This window comes from Marmota monax, unplaced genomic scaffold, assembly GCF_021218885.2.
Source record: "Marmota monax isolate L192 unplaced genomic scaffold, Marmota_monax_Labrador192_F-V1.1 WCK01_AAM20220418_F8-fsc00163, whole genome shotgun sequence".
NCBI classification, from domain to species: domain Eukaryota; kingdom Metazoa; phylum Chordata; class Mammalia; order Rodentia; family Sciuridae; genus Marmota; species Marmota monax.
In genome coordinates this window covers 77,877-98,991 of record NW_026693660.1, presented here as the reverse complement: position 1 = coordinate 98,991, position 21,115 = coordinate 77,877, and the positions used below count along the sequence as shown (strand labels likewise).

At 40.3% G+C, this 21,115-nt stretch overlaps 1 protein-coding gene across 1 annotated transcript in view; it reads right to left on the bottom strand.

Annotated features, from left to right (window-relative positions):
* The window catches only part of Mical3 (microtubule associated monooxygenase, calponin and LIM domain containing 3), a 262,585-nt gene extending 242,048 nt beyond the window's left edge, over positions 1–20,537 (bottom strand). Inside the window, exon 1 of the mRNA XM_058584101.1 lies at positions 20,284–20,537. The gene's annotated coding sequence lies outside the window, so the exon portion shown is untranslated. The remainder of the gene's footprint in view (positions 1–20,283) is intronic.
* Positions 20,538–21,115: the final 578 nt, after the last annotated feature.

Genomic DNA, 21,115 nt, shown 5'->3' with positions numbered 1-21,115 from the left:
CTAGGCTTTGCAAACCATATGGTTTCTGTTACAACTACTCCAAACTGTTGTCATAGTGTATAAGCAGCTACAAAGAATATGTAAACAAATAAGCATAGCTGTGCTCTAATAAAATTTTCTTTACACCAAAATTTGAATTTCATATACTTTTCATGTGTCATGAAATATTATTTTGCTTTCAATTTCTTTCTAACCATATAAAATATATATAAACCATTTTTAGCTTACAGTCACACAAAAATAGGATTTGACTGACCCCCAGTCTGTAATTTGTTAATCCTTGTTGTACACGATATAATGCCTACAAATAAACTAAGGTATAAGAAATGTAAGCCTTTGGGCTGGGGATGTGGCTCAAGCGGTAGCACGCTTGCCTGGCATGTGTGCGGCCCGGGTTCGATCCTCAGCACCACATACAAACAAAGATGTTGTGTCTGCCGAAAACTGAAAAATAAATATTAAAAAAAAATTCTCTCTCTCTCAAATAAAAAAGAAATGTAAGCCTTTATTATGTATTTGTTAGTGATCTGTATGCTTTGGTATGTTTCAAAACATTCTTAGATGTGGCAGAACTGAGCCTATGAATGAGACTAATGAGGATAATTTTTAAATAACATATCAAAAATATCATACCTAAATACATGCTACCATCTGGTTGATGACCTTGGGAAGTAAGAGACCAACCTCTATGATGCTGATTCTAATATATACAAAGCTTGATTTGAATATTTCAGTCTTGGTTTGAATTGTTTTCCCCTAGATATTGAACCCAGGACCTTGCATATGCATGCCCTCTACCACTGAGCTATAGCCCCAAACCCTGTCTGTTTAAAAAAAAAAAAAGTCAATCATCTTACTGCATATCTATAGTTTGTAAGATCAGGTTACCTTTCACCACTAATGATGTAAAGCTGGCAAAAATCAATCTGGAGCAATGTGGGACAGATTACACCTTATCCACTTAGCTGCTTGTAGTGACCGACAAAGGCCATTGATGGTGGGAGAAACTTGTAGAAACAGTAGAACAGAGATCAAGGTGTTGTGAGAAGTGCTGAGAAGAAAGAATTATCAGTGTTGGGGGTAGGGTGGAGAGATGTGAGGATTGTTTTCTACCAGCCATATTGTATGAAGTTCAAGTACAGTAGATAACTTTTCTGTTGTGAAAGATGCAACATTAGTGGAAAAGCAGTTAGAGCTCAAGTTGCTATTGGAGAGAGGAGTTGCAAAACTTTAGTATGGAAAAGGCCAATGGAATGCATAATGTGGATGTGTGTGTGTGTGTGTGTGTGTGTGTGTGTGTGTGAGAGAGAGAGAGAGAGAGAGAGAGAGAGAGAGAGAGAGATATTCCAGAGCCACTGAAACTTACTGAAAAGAAAAAAAAGTATGAATCCAATATCCTGTACACAAATTACTGGACTGATTAAAATGTTCAGATTTCTTTCGGTAGATACATGCAATATCTTCTGTGTTGTATGTGTGACTGTGTGTGTGTGTGTATTCAGGAGAGGGTGGAAGGAAGTATTAATAGAAATGTTTGTAGAAGGCAGAGGATGCTTTGAATGTGAAGGGTCCAGAAGTAGGGTGAGAGGTGGTTTGTTTTATAACTCAGAGAAAGAGTCAGGGAGAGAGAATGTTGTGATGGGTTTTTTGTTTTGCTGTGCTGGGGATGGAACTAGGGCCTCTTGCATGCTAGGCAAGCACTCTATCACTGAGCTACACTCTTAGCCCTATCTGATGGGCTTTTAGTCATGCTGACAATAATTGTTTAGCCTCATATATGGTAAGAACCAAGTAGCTATTCTTTCTGTGTCTGCCTCTCCCTCACTTTCTCTTTTCCCCCAGGCAGCTGTGCAAAGATTTAGTCACATGACCTTGAAACACAACACTGAAAGCCTCTGACTGTGCCAAGAGTGTTGAGAAACAAAGGCCAAGGCTGGGGCCAAAGCCAGCTGCCAGGAACCCCCATCCCCAGCAGCAGTAGAGACAAAGAACAGCAAGACTGTACTTGCCATCCCTCTCTTCAGTGTGGTCAGCTCTCCCACTTGGAGGTGGAGTCCAACCCCTTCTCTGTACCCCTTCTCACCCTTCTGTCCTCCCAATTCCCAGAAGTGAAGCTGAGAGCCTAGGAGACAAGATGTTCTTTCCTCTCCCGAGGAACTGAGGAGTACTTTCACAGGCTGTGGGGAATTCTAGAGAGCTCAGGGTTTGAGAGTATAGAAGAGGGAAGGGGACCCCCTTCATGGGGAAGTTCAATAAAGTCTGTATGCCTGAAACACTGGGCCAGCCCAGAACAACGCTCAGAATCAGGCTGGATTTAGGACTAAACCATCTCTGCCCATTCGTGTTCCCATTTGCAATGTTTCTCCTGCTTTGGCTGAAAGTTGCTGAAGAAGGACTTCTGGAGAGAGCAGAATCAGTCTCTTGACCTCATTCAAGGATAAAATGGATTTAAAAAGTAGTGAAAAATACTAATGAAAAAAAAGCACTATGGAAGTATTTTACATAAATTGACAGATGTCAAAAATCCAGCTACTATGTGTGGAAAGGACAATTGTTAGATATTAAAATACTTGCAGTAATAATTCAGTGAGTTACTTTTAAGGTGGCAAGTTGAGCTTTTGTCTTCTTATAAGACATTCATTTTCTAGTTTTTGTTACTCATCAAATATCACTGATTTTATCAAATATACCCAATTTAAAAAGTCAGGCTTTTTTTGATAAACTTAGTGGATGTCATTTTTTAAGAGGATATACTGAACTAACATCAAAATTATTTTTAAAATTCTTTCTTTCTTTCTTTTTTCTTCCTTTCTTTCCATCCATCCATCCATCCATCCATCCATCTATCCATTTGTACTGGGGATTGAATCCAAGGCCTTGTGCATAGGCAAGTGCTTGTATCACTGAGCTACATCCCTAGCCCCTTTTTGAAAATTTTTATTTTAAGACAGGGTCTTGCTAAATTGTCTATGCTGGCCTCAAATTTGTGATACTCTTGCTTTGGCTTCCTTTGGTAGCTGGGATAATAGGTATGTGCTACCATGCCTGACATTCATTTTGAGAGGTTCTAGGGTCTTGTTTGTGCTAGGCAAGTGCTCTACCACTGAGCTATGTCCCCAATGTTTCAAATGTTATCATGGAATCTACAAATAAATATAAAATCCTGCAAGATTAAGTAAAAATAAAGATCCTAATCTTGACTTGCAACTTGCTGTGTACCCTTGGGCAAGTGACTTGCTTTCCTCATCTGTTACATAGTTTGTGGGGCCTGTGTAGCACTCTCATTCTGAATCTGTAAAATAGTGGTTTGGTCTTTCTCAGGGTTAGTACATAATTATGCACTAAAAACCTGTACTGGCTGCCATCTTGCTTCAAGATGGTTCCTGGAACAAACAGAACTTAAGGTATGTTTAGGTTGCAAGGAGGGCTTGTGTTTGGGCCAAAATCAGCTAGTCATTTCTAGAAAGAAAAAGAAACAGATCAACTTGAAGGGCCAAGAAAACAGAGAACTTTCTTTATGTTAGCTATGTTGATCTCTCTGCAAACAAATGATATTCAGGAAATTCTAGGACCCTCTGAGGTGAGCAATATGTCTTCAGGAGCCCTTGCAATACTTTCCAACAAAGAATATTGATTTTAAAATGGTGCTATTCACACAAGTATAAGATCATAGGCTTTCTTGAAATCTGAACCCACATCCTCTGGTATATATTGCATGTCCTGACTGTAGAACATCTGATGTTGATTCTATTAGAGAGAAGGTGTGGGTGTTGTGAACTGTAAATAAATTCATAAGAATAAACAAACAACAGGAATTTTTTTCTCTGGGACCTGAGAATATTTAATAAATATGGTTCTCAAATCTCCACCAAGGGTTAATGTGTTTAAGAATCCAGGAGGCAAATGACAGATCTAGGACCACATGAGAAGCCAGAATAAGTACCAGTGGTAGTGACCACTCTTACTGCCAGTTCACACCCCCTTATTTTTGCAGCCCTGTTTTGTGGAACAATCCCTTTGACCCCCTTAGAACTCATCCCTTATCCAAGGGTATTAATAGCCAAAGGCAAACACAAATGCCGCAGTCTGGCTGGGCACACAATCACGAGCCACCACACAGCTTGTAGATTCAAACAGCAACTCTTTATTCCCGAACTCACACCAGCCGTCTACAATCACGTTCTGGGGAAATCCACGTTCTCTGCCCAAATCCACGTTCTCTGCCCAAATCCATGTTTTCTGCCCAAATCACGTTCTCTGCCCAAATCCACCTCCACTGGGCATCTGTCTCCCAAAAAAATACTTTTATCCTGCTGCCTGAGTTCCCCTTGAGTTCTCACGGGATTCAGACAGTATATTTTTGGGAGATAGAAGCCCAGTGGAGGTGGATTTGGGCAGAGAACGTGGATTTCCCCAGAACGTGATTGTAGACGGCTGGTGTGAGTTCGGGAATAAAGAGTTGCTGTTTGAATCTACAAGCTGTGTGGTGGCTCGTGATTGTGTGCCCAGACAGACTGCGGCACACAAACCCTTTCTGCTTCTCTCCATTTAGGGAGCTCAGCAAACACCAGGTACAGCTCCCTGTTGTTGTTATTACATTAGACACTTTGTAGCTTTGTTATCTCATTCTGGCTCCTCCTAGTCATTTCCTTTCGTGCCCTTCTAATTTTTATCTGCCTCATACTACATTTAATGGATTTACCTTCCTGTCCTTTCTCATATTCCAAATTTTCATTTTCATGTTTTTTTTTTTTTTAAATCCCTCCTGTCTTCTTGCTACCACCGCTGGGCCTGGGGACTCAGATCTGCTGAAAGACTTCATGTTTCAAGGACTCAGGCGAAGAAGGCAGGGACTTCAGCACCAGGGCACAGAAAGATGACAAGATGTACTTTGTAGTTTTTATGTAGGATAACTGGGTCATAGTCTTTATTCCCAGTGTGCCAAACTCAGGGAAGTATCAGAGTACTTCCCTTCATCTTTCCTTCTCCAATTTCATATGTCTACTTTCCAGAGGGCAGAGAAAAATGAGACCTGCATAAACTCACCTTTCTTTTAGACTGTTATCCTCACCTTGCCTTGAGGGAGTCATAGCCCATAGAAGAGACAAGGAAAACATAACCAAATTTGTCTAACTTCCAACTGATCTGATAGACCAAGGACAACCAGGACATCCTGAAACCAAGATATACCACAGCAATGTTCTGAAGTATTCTGGACTGGACTTAAGTTTTTGGGAAGTGAACCCAGGAGATCCTTGTGCCATCCCAAAACCTAAAGTTATGAGGGCTGAGGGTTGCCCTATATGTAACTAGGGACATTTTGATTTTCTAGAGCATGATTGAGAAAGTTTCCAGTTGTTTAATTTTATCTTGGATGGACTGAGGATAGTGGAGTAGGCAGTTAAGGAATGGAGCTAGGGGAGAATGAACAAGAAGAACCCTGTCCCCTAGGGAGTCTGGGGAAGTCTTGTTAGTAACATGATGGCAGGGAGCCATAGCTCCAGGGAAAGACAGACAGAAGACAGGATTTGAGTTGCCTTTTAGGGAAGCAGCCTTACCAGCAAATCCAGTTTTAAAAAAAAACTTTGCCAACAGAGATCAAGTCTTGGCTCCTCCTATCTGGTACACAATGAGGAGCACATCTTTGGAGTCCAATCCTAAGTTTTTCCAGTACTTCCTGCCACTTAAGGCCCTTCTGCTGGAATAAGTCCCAAAGGCCTCAGTGGAAGAGGTTTCTCCCAGTTTTCAGGGAAGAAAGATGTGGCTGGATTTCAGTATGACATTTCTGGTTATCTTGCTGCCAGAATCTTTTCCAATTAGCTCTTCCTCATATGCACTGTAATAATGATATTAGGAAGAGGTGCACCAAGGAAACCTTCTCTTGTTTCAGAAGGCAGGACTCTCAGAAAAACAAGCTTGTTGAAGCCCTCTCTTGCTATTTCTACTGATGATGTAGGATGGACCTTCATTAGGTGGAACAAGTAAGTCAGCTCTGCTACATTATTAGAGCAGACTTGGAACAGTAGTAATGATAGAGATGGATTCAAAGTATATAGGCAGCGGTAGACTCTGGTGATGGGATAGATGAGTTTGAAGCTCAATTCTATTCTAGCTCAGCTTTACCTCCATTCAGAAGCCTTCCTTGATAGTTCCAGCATGCAGGGAATCTTATTCCCTTTGATTTTGATGGTGTATTTTTCCTGTAATTCAGTTTTCAGCTCCAAATTGAATTCTATTTTTCTTCAATTTTTTTTTTTTACTTACCATGAAACTTTCTCTTCAACCACATATCTTGCCTTTCATCTTTATCTTCCTAAGTAGGCCACCCAAAACACTTGCTGGAGCTAATAGTACAACCAACCTTGTATTGTGCGAGGCAGTTTGAGCTACCAGTGTTTCTCCCACCTGCCAGACTCTACCTTCCTAGTCCCTCTATTCTCACACTCCGAATGCTCATTTAAAATCTCCAGCACCCAGTGTCTGTCCTTCATGTCAGATAATAACCTTGACTCATATCTCATGGAGGAAATTTGTATGATCAGAGCAGAATTATCTCCTCTTCCCACCACACATCTCCGCAAGTCCAAGTCCATCTGTGCCATGTGGTTGGGCCTCCTTCAGTTTCAATAGAAATATCTCTATTCCTGTCTGATGACCACTTTCTACTTGAACTCTGTCTTTCCTGCCCTTGTTCATCCAGAGGGTTTTTTAAAAAATATTTATTTTTTAGTTGTAGTTGGACACATACCCTTATTTTATTTATTTATTTATTTTTATGTGGTGCTCAGGATTGAACCCAGGGCCTCACATGTGCTAGGCGAGCGATCTTCTGCTGAGCCACATACCCAGCCCCTCATCCAGAGTTTTACTTCAAAGGAGGATTAGGAGAAGGAGGAGGAGAGAAAGTAAATAATATCAAAATAATAATATCAAATATTATTATTATTTATTAAATATTTATTAAATAATAATAATATCAAAAACTTATATTGTATTGCTTACTCTGACCAGGGACTTTTCTAACAAATGAACTCATTTAATCTTCACATCAATCCTGTAGTAGTAGGTGCTATTATATTTTAATGATGATGAAACTAAAGCATGAAGTTAAATAATTTGCCCAAGGTCATGGAGCTAATTATTGGTACACTTGGTTGGGTGGGGAACAGCCCAAGTGACCTAGTTGCCAACTGTCGAAGAACTCAGGTGACTACATGTTCCTCTCCTGCCATCATCCCCTTTCACTTCTCCTTTTCATAGGAATACTCCTCAAAATTAGTATTCACTGCCTACATTTCTTTATCTTTCTCTCTTCGTCTTATTCCACTTGGCTAGTGTCTCTGGCAGTTCCCTCTAATGGGTCACTGCCAACCTACATCTGACCATAGCCAATGGTTAATCATCCCATGTGGACTTATTTGCCCTTCAGCAGGACTTGACACAGATAATCATTTCTCTCATTTGAAACTTTCTGGGTGACATAGAAGTAACTTCACGATTTTCCTCTCTTCACATTATTGCATTTGTCTCCTTTGTTTACTCCTTCTCTTCCAGGTCTCTGAGTGTCTTCAGTCTTTCTACCACTTCTATTTTTTATCTACTCTCTTTTCATTGATTTCATCCAATCCTGTGGCTTTGGGTACCAAAGATATGCCAATGACTCTCACATTTAATTATCTGCTGACCTGAGTGTCAGACTCATATCCAGGTCCTAGTTGCTATTCTCTCTTGGTGTTCAATAGACTTCTCAAACTTGGCATGTCTAAAACAAGATACCTGATTCCAACCACTCCAAACCCTTTCATTTCCTAGCCTTCTCCATCTTATTGCAGTAGTTCTCCCTTATCCATGAGACATGTGTGCCAAACCCTTAGTGAATACCTGAAATTGCAGACAGTACCAGACCCTATATATACAGATGCTCCTCTACTTATGGTGTGGTTGTGTCTTGATAAACCCATTCTAAGTTGAAAAAATAGTAAGTTGAAATGTTTTTAATGCACCTAACATACCAAACACCACAGCCTCACAGCATAGTGCACTATAGTTTCTGTTGTTGAGCCTCATGATCATGGGCCTCACTGGGAATTGCAGCTCGCTGCCGCCACCCAGCATCTCATGAGAGGATCAGATTGCTTATCAGGAAAAGGTAAAAATTTAAAACGTAAAGTATAGTTTCTCCTGGATACCCATCACTTTTGCACAAATTAAAGCGTGGTAAGTTGGGGACCATCTATAGTATATTTTCCCCTATGCTGTATGAACATAGAGTACAACAGAATCATGCGGGACAAAGGGATGATTCATGTCCTGGGTGGGGTAGAGTAGGATGATGTGAGAGTGTATCATGTTATTCAGAGTGGTATGCAATTTAAAGCTTATGAATTGTGGGGCTGGGCATGGTAGCACATGCCTATAATCCCAGCAACTCAGGAGGCTGAGGCAGGATAATCACAAGTTTGACATCAACCTCAGCAACTTAGTGAAGCCCTAAGGACTTAGTGAGACCCTGGATCAAAGTTGATAGGAGTCTCCCTGAGAACTCCCCGGGCCTTTCAAACATGGCGGTGGGCAAATTGCCATTGGGCAGCTAGAACTCCCTGGGCCTTTCAGATAAGGAGCCCCTAATGCAACATGGCGGCAGGCAAGTTGCCAGTGGGCGGATAACAAGTTGTTTTGAAGATTTTCTAATTGGTCCTCCTGTCTTCCGTGATCGTGGACAGCTTGTGACCCCCATGAATCTTATGCAGGGTGGATGTGCGTGCACAGTAGGTGATAACCTGACCTTTACTATGATTGGCCCCCGGAGCTTCCTGGTTTAAGATAACTGACTCTCACTTTCTATATAAGCTAGAACCAGCTTGCAGTAAAGTGCTTCATCTTTGTCACTGCTATCTGTGTGTGTGTTTTAATCTCTGACGAACAACCTTGGCCTTTCAAAAGTAAAGAATAAAAAGGGGCTGGGGATGTGGTTCAGTAGTTAAGGGACCCTAGGTTCAATCCCTAGTACCAAAAAAAAAAAAAAAAAAAAAAAACTACAGAAAAAAATCAAAAAACAAAACAAAAACAATCTACAAATTGTTTATTTCTAGAAATTTCCATTTTTAATTTCTGACCACAGGTAACTAGAATTATAGAAGGCAAAACAGTAGATAAAGGGGGACTATTTACCCTGTTGCTCAGGAATTCATTATTAATTCTCTACTTTTTTACATCTCACAAGAGATCCATCCTTAAATCCTCTTCATTTTACTTTCAAAATTCATTCCATGATGGCCCACTATGTGCCTCTTCTTCTTCCACCCAGATCTAAGCCACCATTCTCTTAGGCCAGTGTTCTGAACTGGTTTTCCTATCTCCATTTTTGGTCCCCTTTGGTGGATTGATCCTCTATAAAGTAGCCTGAGTGATCCTTCTAAAGCAGATTCTGCATCAAGGCATTCTTTCCCTAAAAGAATCCAAGGGAATCCAAATCTATTTTTATGGCCTACAAGATTCTATATAACTGGCCCTTCCTACTTTTGTAGTTCATCCTCTTCTCCTTGGTTCACTTGGTACTGTCTTATAGGCTTTCTTATTGTCCCCTGAATATGCCAGGCTTTTTTCTGACTCATTGTCTTCCCATGATATTCCCTCTTCTTTAACATTCTTCCCTCCTCACCAAGTGGCTACTTTAATGACACCTGCTCAGACAGGACTTTCCTAACCTCAAGAGCTAAAAGAACCCCCAAATTACTGCTCTTCTGCATTTTATGTTCTCTGTGGTAATTATCAGTATGTGAAATCATCTCATATTACTTCTTTACGTTGACTATCTCCAGCTACCCACCAAATCCCATATTTCCAGCTTGATTGTAAGCTCTTGTCTACTACTAATGATTAGAACTTTACTTGGCACTTAGCCGGCACTGAATATTTGTGGAGGTCTCTAGTAGCCTTCCTATTCCTGTTGTATATGGCAAATATCTTTTAGAGAAAAAGAAAGTCCCTGGGAAGTGAAGACTGGGGTCTTGTTCAGCCTTCCCCCTTCCTTAGGCCTGTGTCTAACCTATGGCCATCTGTCTCTTTTCCTATTTTCCTCACCATTTCTCATGTGGGCAAGCCACCGGCTAGTTAGGTGTTGGGGCAGAGGGTAAGTGGGAAGGGTGGGGGCCAGCATGTCAATGAGAACACAGGCCACAGTCCAAGTTGATGATATCAAGTCTTAATGACTTCAGCTGCATTTAATTAAACGTGGACTGGCTCATTGGAACGTCGTGGGTCATAGTCTGATCTCTGTTCTCATTTCTGCTTCTTTCCAAGCTTCAATTAAGGGAGCAACAAAAGATTCCTATCATGAGCTATGTGTGGTGATCTCATCAGCTAAGACAAATATTTTTTTTTCTGGTTATTTTTATAGAACTCTTTTGTGTTTCCTTGGACAACCCTAGCTGGCATTATCTTGTTTACCTTCTCTTCATCTAGAGGGGAGCAGCTTTTTAGTCCGTTGCTTTTAGTTATGTTGGATTTCCAATTCTTCTGTTTTTCCTCTTTTAGCTTTCATCTGTGGGGCTTTTTTTCAAGTCAAATAGTTTGTAACTTCCAGTTACCAAGGCAGTAACTACTATTATATATAAAGAAAGAAAGAAAGACAGCCTTGACTCCAGCTGAGCAATTTGCAATGATTTTTCTTAGCAGTGTCCCATAGTCTCCCAGTGAGGATGGAATTTGGTAGTTCTTTCCCCCTTTTGCCAGTTACATGTTTCCTGATACCAGGTCCTTCCTTGATCCATCACAGGGTAGAAAGTGCAGACTCCTGGACTCATCCCTGACTACCTTCTAGGGTGTTAAACCCTGCCCATATTTCCACATCATCACAAATGAGACTAACATAAAGAACTTGATTAGGAATCTGTTTGGCTAGCAACATTATCTCACTCTGGTGCCCCTGATCCCAGGTACTATAAGGGTAAAAACAATGGGACCCTGATAACTGAGGAAGGATTGTATGTAGGCTAAATTCTGCTCCTACAGTCTGGGAATGACTGTCAAGGATATAGAAAAAGGTACTATGGCCAATCAGAAAGAGGCACCATGTCATTTCAAGGAGTTGGCCATGGTGTCTCTCAGCTTTTTAAATATAATGTACTTTTGGATCATGGAAGTCTCAATTGACAACACAGGAAAATTGATTCTAGGGGGAATGAAAAACATACTATATTTAATATACAGAGCACTGAAATACATCTAGCACACAAACAGATAAAATTTCATGTGAGGGGGATCTGATGATCAGGAAGATGTAAAAAAACACTCTTTAAGGGGGTGACAATGTCAAAATTGGGGACAAACTGTCTTGTTCCTTCCCTAGATGGCCACATCATGCTCTTTTCTCTCGTGATCACAACTTTGCTTTTAGCAAAGAATCTAAAAATATTCCCACTAAGTTGTAAATGTCTGAAAATAGTTTAAGGGCTATCTGCCCACTAACAGGCCTGACAATTCCTTAAAATAAGAAGGAGTAAGGCTCTAGCTGTGGAATTGTAGGTTATAGCCATCAGAAGCTGATGTTGCAGGTTGAAAAACCTGGATTCACGGAATGTATGTAAATCCAAAATGTGGACATAGTGTCTGACAAAGGTTTTAAAATTGATTTTAGATGTGTGGCGGGGGTGGGGAGTTTCATTGAGGTGTAGCTTAAATTCCTAGGATGGTTTGATGGTTTATGGCAAACCAGAGAAGAATATTCAAATTTAGGACAATTCTGGAAAAGTCAGGCATGTGATTACATAGACATGGGCCTTCTTGGTTTCCATGAAATCAGAGCTTTAGGATTTATCTGGCTTCATCTTTGCAAAAGACTATTATTAGTTCTTAATTGATCCTGATAGAAACTGAAGTGATGCATGTTTAGGAAGAAGAAGAGCATTTTGAACACTTTTCTGTGTGTAGTCCTCATGAGCCTCAGGGCTCTCTAGCTCTGTGGACATGCCCTATGGATTTTCATGTGCTTGGGATGCACTAAAATGAGTTCATGGGCAAGTCTCAAGGTCCATGATGCCATCTTCTCACTATTCTTGGCTTTAACCAGAATCTTACTGTGACCCATGTCCAGCTTTGGTTTTAAAGGTTAAAAAAAAGGGAGATTGGAAACAATTGGATACAGTCCATATATGAACAAATAAAATGACTGAAAGCTTGCAAAGTCGATCTTATGCAAAATGCAATTAGAATGCTTAACTTGGACTGGAGAGGGCAGAAGGAAGAAATTATTTATATGGGGAACAGTAATAAACACTTTCCTTTTTCTGCCTTTTTGGATGTAGATGGGATATAAATAATATTCATGCTTTACTTATTTCTCTCTACTGAAAACCAAATAAAAAAAGAAACTGGGCTTGATTTGCAACTTTAGAGATGAAGAGTAAATGTAAGAAGATATCCCAGTATGTTATTAGACATTGATCCTTTAGGATACTTAGTTTTGTTTCTTTTTCTGGAAAATGTGAAAAAAGAAAGGCAAATCAAGAATAGTTTTGCTGCAGTGGATCTAGTTAAATTCACTAAATACCTATTTACCAGGACCTCAGTAGCACCCTAGAAAAGCCAGGAAATATAAATATTAAATACATATGTATATATATACACATATATATGTATGTACATATATATTTGCATATACTATACATATAAAAACCTTTGAAAGGTTTTGATTTTAGGATTAATTATTCTGATTATTTTCATTCCCACCAGTTAAATGTAGTATGGTAGAGTCAGTGGAAGGAGGATATGAACACTGGTTACAGCTCTACCGTTTACTAACTGATCTTGGACAAACCATAGTTTCCTCATTTATAAAGCAGTGATAATAGTGGCTTTTTTGCTTACTTCCACGGTCATGAAGAATGTCAAGAAAGATAACAAATATGGCAGTAGTCTATAAACTGTTGAGTGCTATGTGAATATAGGAACAATTGTTACTTTGGACAAACCATCCTGTTAGCTTGGATCAAAGAAAGGTATTTCCAGATGAAAGTGTTGATGGGTCTGATTCCCAAATTTGAATTTCAAATTCTGTGAAATCCATCCATTTGAACATCCTCCTGTCCATTCACCTATTCATCACTCAGAGAGTATTTGCTAGGTGGTAGGCATTGTCATCGGCTCAGGGATGCAATGATGAATCAGACACAGTACCTGGTTTGGGGAAGGCAGATGACTGTCTAGTCAAGGCAGATGGAGAAGTAAACAGGAGATTATAGTGAAGTTGGATAAGTGCTCTGATCTGAATAGGCATAAGGTGCTGGAGGATCTCATTTGAGGGCCCCAAATACAATTTTAAAGGGAAACTTCCTAGATGAAGTGATAGCCAACCAGTCTGGAGTAGTAGGAGTTAGCCAGGTGAAGAAGGAATAAGATGGGGAGGACTTTGGGCAAAGGGAGCAATGGATGCAAAGATTCAGAAGCCAAGTAATTTTTTAAAAAATATTTTTTAGTTGTCAATGAACCTTTAGTTAATTAATTAATTAACTGATTGATACACAGTGCTAAGAATTGAACCCAGTGCCTCACACATTCTAAGCAAGTACTCTACCACTGAGCTACAACCCCAGCCCGCCCCCTAAGTAAATTCTTTATGTGCTGCAAGAACTGCAAGTTAAATATTACGCATTATCTATGCAGGAAGGAAGAATGGAGGTATAATAACCAAAAGCTGTATCATCATCAAGTTATCTTCCTTGTTCAGAGGTTGAAGTGATGGATTGAAATCTTGGAAATGTCTCTCCTAAAGAAATTTAGAGGGGGAATTGTAGAGAGCAAGCCTATGTCACAAATACCAGTAGTCACAATTCAGGAAGATGTGAAGGTGAACTGACCAGGAGAGGGTAAGTTGGTCAAGAGCTTAAATGCTGCAATGAAGCAGAGGCATTGGGAATGAGAAGAGTGAGACAGCTGGACAGATAAGAGACTGAGATCATAGGATGGGAAACCAAACAGTTTCTCCTGATGACCAGGACCATGATATGACCTTGAGAATGTAGGCTGGATGCCAGTGCAGATGAAAGTCACTTTGAGATCAAGGCTATGGGAGGATTCTCCTATGTTGTTTTTTTTTAAACTGTGGTAAATTACACATAATGCTTACCATCTGAACAACTGTTAAACATATTGGGTTCATTAATCAATGTTAAAAAGTTTTAAGTGAGCCAGACGCAGTGGTGCATGCCTATAATCCCAGCATCTCAGAAGATTGAGGCAGGAGAATCACAAGTTCAAAGCCAGTCTCGGCAAGTTAGCAAGACCCTAAGCAAGTCAGTAAGACCCTGCCTCTAAATAAAATATAAAAAAGGGCTGGAGATGTGGCTCAGTGATTAAGTGCCCTGGGTTCAATTCCTGGTACCTCCTCCCTGCAAAAAGAGTTTTAAGTGGCATTAAGTACATTCATGTTATTGTGTTACCTTTATCACATTCCTTGGACTCTTGACTCTTGCAAAACTGAAAATCTGTCCCCATTAAATAGTAATTCCCTATTTTGCCTCAGCTCCCACTGATGGCAGTCCCCAAACAGCCCCTGACAGAAATGTTTGTCTTTATGAATTTGACTATTCTAGATAGCATGAAACATTTTTCCTTTTGTGATTGGCTTATTTCACTTAGCACAATGTCTCCAAGTTTCATTCATATTTTAGTATCAGAATTTCACGTCTTTTTAAAGTCACATGATATTTCATTGAATATACTTTTATCCCTTTTAAACTTTTGATTATGGCCCACAATAAGAAATGTAGTTTATAACATGACCTGTTACACATGCATATGTTATGTTTTTGAAATAATGTTATCAGTATTTGATCTTATATATGTCATTAAAATAAATGTTTTATCCCAAACCACCCTTCCTAAAGGTGAAGCACTTTAATATTTCTATTCCATTTCTTTAAAAGAATACTAGGGGCCAGGAGTGTTGCTCAGTGGTAGAGCACTTGCCTCCTCACATGTTCACATGCACGAGGCCCTGGGTTCAATCTCTAACACTGCAAAACAAAACCAAAAACTGGTTACAATCCTCTAAATCAATCTCATGACACACTAATGGATTGTGTCCCTAGCTTGTAAATAATTGGTCTGTTTGGATGTTGAAGTCACCCAGGATGATAGCAAAACTTAGCATGGAGTAGTACCAGTCTTTAACAAAAAAGGAGGGACAAAAACAGCTTCATGCATTTGTCTTCGTGAATGGCCTATAATTTCAGCACAATTTATTAAGTAAAGGACCAAACATTTATACCTGTTTCTGGTACAAACAGGATAATTCATGGATTTGCTGTTTTTTTCCAATGTTTTCCAACTGCCATGGGTCTTTTGCTTCTATTTATTCATTGCCAGGGAACGTTTTTCTATCTTGGAAAAGCACCAGATATGAAGCCACTATTCATATTTATGGATTCCCACAATCTGATGAAAAGGGGATGGGGGATGGGCACCTCAGCCGCTGGTGACTGTGGCCTCTAGACCTTCCAAAGGATCCAGCTGTCCAGAATCTCCCCGAGGGAAAGGCAATATAGGGAGACGGGGGAGTAGGATTGGGCCTCCAGGCCGGATGCTGAGGCATGACTTGCCAAGAGAATAGAGAAGAGTCTGGGAAGTATTGAAGGTCAAGGGCCAGGCCTCTCACTCAGTGAGTGTTCAGTGGGAGAAGAACTGTAGCAACTGGTGTCCTGATGATCTAAGAAGGTCAAAGGGTTTCTCCATTGTCTCCCTGGGTCCTTACATATAACTCCGGCTAATTCATGTTAAACATTAACACCAAGTATCCAGAAAGCTTCATCATCATTAATTAGGTAATCTCTGTGGCATCCCCACAGGATGAGGTCAGAATGATCACCATTTTCAATAGCAATGAAAAAGTAAGCAGAGGTGGGAAGGGAAACCAGAGAGATACTCATATACCCATCAAACTTTTACTGTGCTCTGCACTGCACTAACTGTTGAAAGTATGATGAGAACAAGAAAAAGTCTATGCTTTTTAAATGTTGGCTTAGGATGTGAGGTAGGAATGATCAGACCAAGTATTTTCTGTAGAGGATTGCGAAGTTCCAATGATGAGAAAATTGACTTGTTTAGAAAAAATAGGATCAAGGTTGTTCATGTCAGGGGTATAGAATTCAAGGGTGAATGACTAAGTAGGGTCTAATCTTATTAAGATTTTGATGAGACTGGGTAATTAATGAAAATCACAGAGAACCCTAGGATGCCTCAAAGCTTAGACTTTATATATATAAATCATTTCTCTATGTGGCACTTTATATTATTCATTGTTCTATTGTATCAGCCCCTTTTCCTTGATAAAGGAAGTGAGGGTGAGGGGGTAAGTAACTTGTTCTGTGCTAACTGGATAAAGAACCCGCATGGTCTGACCCAGACCTAAGACTCTCCACTACTCTAGGACACTGTTCAGGTCTACACTCTCCCCTCCAACCTGCTTCTGCCCAGCCCTTCCAGCTCTTACTTGCTGGAAGAACTTCCCTGGCTCAGAGAAAGGACACCTTGGGCTTCCCTTATGCTTCTCTTCAGAGATAGAAATGTATATGCCATGTCCATGTATTTGATGGGCACAGTGAAATTGGTCCTCTTTTTTTGTTTGTTTGTTTTGGGGCCAGGGATTGAACTCAGGGGCACACAACAACTGAGCCACATCCTCAGCCCTAGTTTTTTTTTTGTGTGTGTATGTATGTATGTATATGTATATATATATATATATATATATATATATATATATATATATATATATATATATATATATATATGTTTTAGAGGCAGGGTCTCACTGAGTTGTTTAGCACCTCGCTTTTTCTGAGGCTGGCTTTAAACTCGTGATTCTCCTGCCTCAGCATCCCAAGCTGCTGGGATTACAGGCATGCACTACTACGCCTGGTTTAGTCCTCCTTTTCATATCACTTCTGAGAGGGAAGCGTGGAGCTTAGACTAGACTGTTCCCTTTCTACTAGCTAACTCAGGGAATTGGTTCTTCTGGGAAGAGTCCAGGGACATGGAGCCCAGGGACATGAAGGGAGGCCTATTCATGGTATAATAGGCAGCAATGATATCACATTTCTGGGTCAAACGTATGCCTCTGATATTTAATCACAGCTAACCTCAGGCAAATTTCTTTGCCTTTCTAAACTTCAATCAAATGACAATACGAATAAATACCTCGAAGGATTTTGTTAAAATTAATCCTAAACTGTGGCAGTGGTACGAACCTATAGTCCCAGAACTCAGGAGGGTGAGCTGGGAGGATCACTTGAGCCCTGGAGTTCAGAACCAGCCTCGGTAATGTAGTGAGACCCAGGCTCAAGGAAAGAAAATGAAAGCTGGATGTGGTGACACATGTCTGTAATCTCAGCTACTTGGGAGCCTCAGGCAGGAGAATCCCAAGTTCTAGACCATCCTGGGCAATTTAGTGAAACCCTGTTTTAATAAAAAGATCTGGGGATATAGCTCAGTGATAGAGCTGTACCTCTGTACCTCTATAGAGTAATAATAGGAAACAGTAATAAAACATCCTTTTACTATCACATTGGTTTCCTCACTAAGTGGAGAAGTTGATGTTTTATTTTGTTTATTGTTTGTTTGTTTTTAGCATGTGCAAGCCTCTTGGTTCAATTCTTAGCATTAAAAAGAAAAAAAGAAAGAAAGAAAATGACAAAAGTAAAGTAAATATTAAGCCTGATCATAGTCTTCTTCCAGTGAATAGTAGCTGGAAGTTAGAAATGGTGGAAGGAGCTGTTACTACACCAGGAAGTTTAGAAACCTCAGTGGTTTTATCTGAGAGTCCTAGCCCTGCCCTCTCTGCTGATGGGCTCTGAACTGCTGAGATTATCCACTTAACCCAGAGTATCTTGCACACTGAAGGCCATTGTTCTGGGATGCAAAGGGACTCTGCAGTATAGCCTTAGGCATCCTGATCTAGTGAATTGCTTCCTTCAGGAGTGGCACTTTCCCATTCTGCTGGGACTAGTTAATTTACTGCAGATCCAAATAGCTCCCATGGAACTTGAGTCTGGAAGGCTACATCTGACCTTTGGTATGGATTTCCAAGGCAGGAATGGCTTTCAGTGGTCTCACACTTACTCCAACCCTGACTTTGAGTAGACAACCCTTATAGTGGAAATCTAATCAAACACTGAGTGAATCAAGGAGGTTCTTGTCGGCAGTGAATTTCTTTTCTTCTAGTTTTATTTCCCGAATCTGCCCGAAAGAACCCCTAGTATGGGCAGAGTTCCATCAAGTCTTCCAGCTAAATACTGATATTCTCCTTTTTTCTACTTTGTTGGTACAAATGCTATTTTTCAAACTTAATTCATTTCTCACCTCAATACCCTCTCTCAGGTTTTGTATTCTCTCCTCACATCAGATGGGGGCTTGGGTAGATGGGGATGGAGTCTGATCCAACAGTTTGTAAAGGGTGCTTAATTTTACCTCACAGGTAGAGACCTGCTTTAGGATACTGCATAAAAGGACAGACTCTTTTTGGTAATCCAGAGAGACTTAGTGCTCCTTCAGCCAAAGACACAACCGTGAGAAGCCTCAGGGCAGAGGGTTACAAGACACGGTGGTGAGGACTAGGTGGGGTAGAGGATGGGGGGCGGTGGTACTTGAGAGCATGAAAGGAGAAGTCAATGTTTTGTAAGACCTATAGGTGGCCTGGAGAATTGAGACCACTGCCTTACTTCTTCTTCTTCTTCTTCTTTTTTTTTAAAATATTTTTAGTTATAGGTGGACACAATACCTTTATTTTATTTGTTTATTTTGTATGTGGTGCTGGGGATCAAACCTAGTGCCTCATGCATGCTAGGCAAGCGCTCTACCACTGAGCCACAACCCGGGCCCCTTCTTAATTTTACCTCACGGGTAGAGACCTGGTGACTCATTAGGACAAAGTATTCTGATTATTCATTCATTCAACGAATATTCACAGATTGCCTCCCTGGGTTAGGAGTTGGAAATACAGAAATAAATTGCCACAGCTGAACTCCAAAGGAGTTAATAATGATTTAGTAGGAATGTATTTCAGTAAACTAGTGATTATCGGGCTGCAATTCAGGTAAGTACAGGATGCTACAGGAACACAGACTGGGGAGCACTTAATCTACATTAGAGAGGTGAAAAGAGGTTCCTGGAAATCTTCTTGGAAGAGGTTTTAATTAAATGGAACTCTGGAGGGTTAGCCAGTCCAGAAGCAGTAAAATCTTCCAAGAAGAAGGAATAATTTGCTCAAAGTCTCAGGTTCAGAGAGAGCAGAGTGGACCGGTAGATGGCAGAATGAACTTCATGATTGGAGCTGTAGGTATGAAGAGGGAATGGTGGCAAAACAATGGCTTCCCATTACAACAAATACAGTGAAATCCACTTCTGTTGCTCTTATAAGGCCCTGAGTGATTTGATGCTAGCTTAGCTCTCTGGCTTCATTTCCTACTGCTCTTGCCCTTATCCTCTTTCAGCTCATCTCCACCTTAAGGCTCTGTACCTGCTGGCTGTTCCCTCTGCTTAGAGAACTTTTCCCCCAGACATCAGGGCTAACAGAAAATAACATCTAGAAAAGCTAAGCTTTCTCTTTTGGTGTATTCACCATTGTGTTCCAAGTGGCTTAGAACAGTGCTTGGCACATGGTGGGTGCTCAGTCAATAAATAGTGAATGAAAATCATACATAATACACTGCCTTGCATTGTCTGTGTTTTTCTTAGTTCTGTTCCATCTGTCTTATTTTCTATACTCCCCCGTGCATGGTAAGCCTCCTGAGGGCAGATATCTATCCTGGGTTTTGCATCCCCCTCAGTCTCTAGCCCAGTGCCTCTAGCTTGGGGTGGTTTGATCAATGTTTGATGAAAGAATGAGAATGGGACTGGTGGAAATACTTTTTTCATGCCTTTCCCACCAGGCAGGCTTAGCAGCCTCTGAGGCAGAAAAAGAGTAACCCTTGTCATCCCAGTCCCAGGGTTGCTATCCTTTGGATCAGAAACTTTGGTTTCTTTCCCATCACTACCACCATCATTCTCTGAGCTGCTCGGGCTCAAAAAAAAAAAAAAAAAAAAAAAAAAAAGAATCTGATCTTTTAGAACTGCAACTGCTCTGTCATTACACACACAATTCTGGAGAAAACAGTATTTGGTTGAATTAATTGCTTGATTTTTAAAAGTGAGATATTCTAGAAAGATTTATTAAGAGATCATGAATTTGACTGCTATATTTCAGAGACCTGGCAGACATTTAGGTAATAGAGTTAAATATTCCAAACTTACCTCATCTCTCTCTCTCTCTCTCAAGTGTAAGCATTTTGTTCCTCTTCCAAAACCCAGACCTTCTCCATATTTGGGAATTTGGAATGGGCACTAAGGGCACAGCCTTGTCTCCTCTCAGTGTCTGCTGGGAGCTGTAGTTCCAAGAGAGTGACTGATGCTCTTCTGTGGCCAGCAAGTGGGTTGTCCTTTCTCAGGAGGACATATGCAAACAGGAAACCTGTATAAATGAGATGCAGGGGTGCTGTTAGGAAGCTTGCCTTCTATTTTACAGCTCTGGTTTTGATCAAGGCACCACTCTTATGTGGCTTAGTCTTCTGAACTGTAAAGTGGGAATAATTACCTCTCTCTTTTCCTAGCTGCAATTGTTTGTTGGGTGGGGTAATTAGCCAGCATCTTTTAAGTGCTTTGAGCTCATTCCAGCAAGGAGCAATTTATAAATAAAAATTGTTATCTCTAAAGGGTAAAATATTAATTTTGATTGCCTAATGGCTTCCATAAACCAACTCTTTGCCTATATGTCAAAAAAGATGCTGTTGAATGCCTTGTATATCTTCCACCCTGTGTTTAAATTGTTTTCCTACATCTCCTTCTATTTTCTTTCATCATCTCTAGTTTCATATCCTCAAGAATAAACACACTCTCCCTCCTCTCTGAAAGAAAAGAGTGCCCTATGACAATGGTATAAGAAATTCACAATGAAGGAATGACTTGGACTTGATTTTTTTTTTTTAAATGTTAACAAAAAGTTTATTATTGGTATTTTTCTTCCCTGAAATTTTAAATTTATATTTATTGGATACAGATTGTAAGAAATGAGAAACTAAAATATCAC